A 6,000-nucleotide genomic window follows, 5' to 3' on the forward strand; every position below is an offset into this window, starting at 1 on the left:
AAAGAAGCAAGCAAACCCAAATCCTCCATATCCTTAAATCTTTAAGCTCTCTCAGGTCATGTCCTGAATGCCTTTTTCTAAAAAAAAATAGAAACCTTACATCAATGGGAGGTCAATTCTTCTCATGTTGACTTCTCCAGTAGGGGGTGTACATTCTTCCATATATCAACATGAACACCTCAACCCCTGAGGCAGGGCTGGCATCCTCCTGGCTCCCTACTGCCTCTTTCTGTTTATCACACATCTATTTTCATTCAAGAGGTCTCTTCTTTTAAGCTCATGCTGTGTGGCTTTACATCGATTTACCTGAACCTACTGCTCTCATCTTCTAACCCTTGGACATTTAATAATAATATTGTCATTTGACCAACAGTCTTCATCCTTACTTATCCAACATCCTATTCCACATCTGAGCTACTCAATTGACCTCCTCTATTCCAAAGATCTTTACCACTATTCAACTTCTACAAGTCATACCCTGGGTCAGTCAACATCTGAAATTAACTCACATCCACATCCAGAATATTAAACTATGAGTACAAAGTGCTATTTTAACTCTCTTGTTCCATACAAAAAAGAAGAAGAAGAAGAAGAAAGAAAGAGAAATAGACAAAGAGAGAGAGAGAGAGAGAGAGAGAGAGAGAGAGAGGGAGGGAGGGAGGGAGGGAGAGAGGGAGGAAGGAAGGAAGGAAAGAAATTCCACTCATCCTCCGTACCTGCTGCTTCATTTCCTTCTCCTTTCTTTCACGGCCATACTTCTTAAAAGAATTATCTGCCCTCACTATCTCTAGTTCCTCACTTCACACTCTTTCCTGCTGAAATTCAGCTTCCATCCCAACAATGGAAACTGTTCTCACTAAGGTTAACATCTTCCTCCTTATCACTTGATACTACCTCATCTTTGAAATCCTTTCTTAGTTTGGCTTTCTTGACTTCTCTTTCTTTTAGTTTGTCTCTCACTTCTCTGAGTATTCCTCATTTAGTTCTCTATATACCTCTTAAATATTAGTGGCCTCCAGAGTTTAATCTGTGTTTACTTTCCTTCAGTACACTCTTCTTTTCTAAAACAGCCTCTCCACTGCAATTATTATACCTAAAAATGTAAAATAGGTGTAAAATGACTGTCCAGTCTATAAACATCAATCCCACAACACTCTTCCACGTTTCAAACACGATTTTCCTTTGCCCCTCAACTATCTTCACTTCAATGAATTACAGATACATCAATATCCACATGCCCTTCCTTCATTTATTAATGGAGTACATTATAACAGACAAGCAAGAAATAGGTGAGGCTGCTAGACCAAACATCACAGGACTCAAAGCTCTCTTTTTTCTTTCTATACCTGCTTACTTGGACACATTATTTCTCGCCTGAATTATTGCAATCACCAACCAGGTTGTATAGCAAATACTGTTTCTTTACACCTTTATGCACAGACATCTTTTCCTTCTGAACATCTAAAATATATAATATGCAATAAATTTTTTCCTAAAAATCTGAAAATAGCCATACCATCGAATATAAAATTTAAGAGGATAGTATCTCCTTTTAAACTGACAATAAATTTTAATACTGCTCTTATTTGTTAATAAAAGCCACATTAGCACTTGTGACACAAGCCTCCTTATGTTACCCTAGTTGAAAGGGAAAACTATTTCAGCAAAGGTCTTTAGAAAATCATTTTAGAAACCACTAGATCATTACCATAGTTTTTAAAAAACTAAATTCAAGAATTTTATAATATTGCTCAATCTAACAAAACTGGAATTGTAACAATAGAAAAGGCATTTCCAAAATAATGGTCAAGTCTATGATAAATGAGTTAGTGGTATGTGCAGAACATCTTCCATTTGCCCCTCCAGATCTATTATCCATTCTTCTCCACTCTGTTCCCTTCTGGGAGGCTGTTTGGCCAAAGGAAGGAAAGAGGGAAGAGAAAGAAGTTGGACTACTTCTCTAATCCTTCCCTGTGTGACCGTTAATTGTATATATCAATTTGGCTGTGCAACAATGCCCAGATATGTGGTCAAATATTGTTCTGGATGTTTCTGTGAGAGGGTTTTTAGATGAGGTTAACATTTAAATTGATGGGCTTTGAGTAAAGCAGATTGCCCTCCATGTGGGTAGGCTTCATCCAATCAACTGAAAGCCTAAATAGAATAAAAGACTGACCTCCCCCAGATAAAAGGGGATTCTGCCAGCCAACAGCCTTCAGACTTAAAACTGCAACATAGGCTCTTCCTTGGTCTCTAGCCTGCAGACCCACCTTGCAGATATTGGACTTACTGGCCTCCATAATCACATGAGCCAATTTCTTAAAATAAATCTCTTTCTACATATATATATATATATATATATATATATATAGAGAGAGAGAGAGAGAGAGAGAGAGAGAGAGAGAGAGAGAGAGAGAGACAGACAGAGAGACAGAGAGATAGAGAAGTGTGTGTGTGTGTGTGTGTGTGTGTGTGGTGGTGTAGAGACAGAGACAGAGACAGAGAGGTCCTTTTGGTTCTGTTTCTCTGGAAAACCCTGACAAATACACCCTGCTTCAGCACTGAGTGTCTGGAAGTAGCTGTATCCTCCTCAAACTAGAACTCTGGTAAAATGGCCCCTTCTCCACAAGTCCAACTCTCACTGGGTCAATCTGTTTCTATTGTCTTCTTTGTCTCTTGGCCATAGGGTAGTAATGATGCCCCTCCTCTTCCCCATTACTAGTCTCTGGTGTTTTACCATCCTTTATTTCTTAACTCTGCTCACACCTCTGAAATCAGTCCTTTCATTAAAGCATTGGCTGTCAACTCAAGCTGCATATTAGAATCAGCTGGGAAGCTTTTAAAACTCCCAATGGCTAGGCCACAAACCAGACCAACTAAACCAGAACCTTTGGGGGCAGCATACAGGCATCAGTTTTCTTAAAGCTCCCCAACACAGCCAAGGTTAAGAACCACTGCATCAATGTCTCTTCATTTGACAGGAATTTTGTTTCCAGCCACGACCCCAACCAATACAGTCATCATCTAATATCCCCTTCAATAAATTCCCCTCAAAGTTTACAGACAAAAAAGTTTCTTGAAATCTTACAAGCATTTATCACCTGTATTTTTCTTATAGCTATTTTCTATACTGCCAAGGATTATTTCACTTTTAAGACTATTTTGCTACTCTTTCATTTTCTCCAGTTCATTCATTTGCGCCTAACCAAAAACTTGTCTTCCAACTACCATTCTCAACCTAATATTTTCAATCTCTTACCCCCACTTCTGGCGAATACTCTTTCTAAAATATGTCTGACCATGTTGCCTCATAATGCAAACTTAAAATTTCGATCAGTAAAGGTCTACAGCCTACATAAGTTGAAAGGTCTATAGCCTATATAAGTTCTTGGTTAGGCATTAAAACCTCTCTACACCCAGCACAATCAGACATTCCTAATTCTCAACAACCTCTCCCCTCCCTTGCCCTGATAATCCTACACTCTACCAAACTACTGTCTGTTCCTTTGACTCTCCTTATCCCTTCATGCCTCTTCTTCATATTAACGGAGATCATTTCTCCTGCCTGAAACTTCCTTCTGTTCTTCAGCAGCCTGACCCTTCATCCTTCAAGACTCATCTCACATGTTACCTCCTCAGTGAAGACATCTCCAGTCCCTCTACAATGCTCAATAAATGGTAACTATTATTAACCCTCTTGAGGGCTTGGGGAGATTTTCTGAAGGAAGAGACTTGTAAACTGGGACTGAAAAAAAATAATGAAGGGGAAAGTGTTGGGGAAATGGTGAAGAAAGTTCAGAAAGCTTACATAAAAGTCCAAAGATGAGACAGCATCCATAGCACATCTGTGATGAACTGCAATTATGTCTGTATGGGTAAACAAAGGAGACTGAGGAACAATGAGCCTTGTAAAGAGTTTTGTTTTCATCGTAATAGCAATGGATTGTAAAGCATCACTCACAGAGCCACAGAGAATAAATCAGAGGAGACAAAGATTAGAGACAGAGAGGTGACTATGAGATGGTCACAGAAACCCAGAAGTTCCTCACCTGAGCTAGGTCAGTGGCAGTGAAAAAGAAGCCATGTGCCATTTTCTATACTGTCCTTAAGTATAACAATTTTGCCTTTTCCATAGAGATCTGTTAAGATTCGGAGTAAGAATCCAACACTTCTCAGATTCTTTTGATTGATTGAAATATCATATGAAAATGCACATTCCTTTAAAAATCAGTCAAGCATATTTAATGACATATGTGTAAACAAATCATTTACCATCAGCCATGGCATTGAAGTCAACCATTTCTATGTTTTCTTCCAAAAGTCACCCTCTGCAACAGTTTTTTCTCATTCCACTATGATATTTTTCTTTTCATTTGACAGCCTTGTTGGTCATTTGATTATCTTTGTCTTTATAGGTATATACGTAAGTCTTGAAAAATCTTTTGTCAGTGTACATAATGGACCTTTCATGAATACAGCAAAGACTAAATATTTTTAAAATGGTGGTAGCTAGGAACAAGGGTGGGATCTCCATTAGTACGTCTGTTGTTGTGATAGGGGAATATAATTTGAGCTATAGAATAACTCACAATTAGAACTCTATTAAAGGATTTTCCTTTATATATGGAGAAGATATTTATTATAAAAATTTAAGAACTTAACATTTCTATTTCAAAAAAATGCTAGTGTGGATATTATGTCACAGATTTTCATATAGGCAGTAAATCATGACTCTAAATCATGACTATTGATGCCTGAAATGTCATGTGGCCATGTATAAAGCAAACGTCACCCGAGACCCTCCTACACAGAGACCAAAGTGAGCCTCATTCAAACCACTGGTTTGAGTTTGATGCTCCAAATCCTCCCTGTGAAGATTATGACTATACCTGTAAATTTCTTAGGGTTTACTTTTTTAGGTCCCTGTTGCTTCCATTCCTAAATCCATGCAGCCTGTTGGCCTGGCATGGATTTAGGTGTGTCACTTTTCTGATATCCACAAAAACCCACTCACAACAAGCATTCTGTGAGTCTAGTAACTTCAGTGGTCATGAGGAAAGTAATGATATTCATAGAACGGCTTTCTTCCATCTCCTGTTGCCTCTGCTTTGTTCCCATTCTCATCCTTCTCATCCCTTAATTCTGTCCTCCTCTGTTCCCTTGTATACAAACAACCTTATCTCTACATCACACACACTACTCCTAATCCCTGGTGAAGCCAACACTATACCTGCAAAAACTTACCTCATCTAAGAACTTATCAAGAACTTCCCAAATAAATGTTGTTCTTCATCTACTAAACAAATAAAAACTGTTCTGTCTCATTATATGTGTAATACATGTGAATGCAGAAGACAATCTTGTCTAATGGGGTCTGATATTTTACCCAGGTCATGATCTGTTTGCTTTTTGTCATTATCTGTCATTACCTATCATTACCTATCATTCATCTTTATAGATTTTAACACATCATCTTCCATCAAGAAATGGATGACATGGAGAAGCAAAATATTTTCTCTCTCTTTCAAGGAAGGAATGGGGATGAGGTAGAGAATTTTGGGGAAAAAACAAAACAAAACTATATGCTAGGTGACATCTGAGGCATTTTACAAATATTACCACATTCAATAACCTTTTTAATTGAATCTTCACAGCAAATGAATGAGATGGGACTCCTGAGGCTGAAAGAGACTGAGTAACTTTCTCAAGGTCACAACAGCTATTAAGTATGGTAAGTGAAGTTACTTTATTCTGCTGAAATGCTGAACTAAAGATTGGAATAGATGTATAAGTTTTCTTTAGCATCTCTTTTTTTATAGCTATGACATCACTCGTCAACCTAAAGTCTTGGTCCTGCATTTGCAAACTGACCAAAAATTAAGCAAGGAGGATATGCCTTTGTAAGAATTTAAGCTCATTACAGACTCTTGGAAGAGAAGTTCAGAAACCCAAGGCTTGGGATATCACCTTGTTTCTACTGGAGATGGTAACAAGGGAAAG

Source organism: Phocoena sinus, chromosome 9 (genome assembly GCF_008692025.1).
Source record: "Phocoena sinus isolate mPhoSin1 chromosome 9, mPhoSin1.pri, whole genome shotgun sequence".
Taxonomy (NCBI): domain Eukaryota; kingdom Metazoa; phylum Chordata; class Mammalia; order Artiodactyla; family Phocoenidae; genus Phocoena; species Phocoena sinus.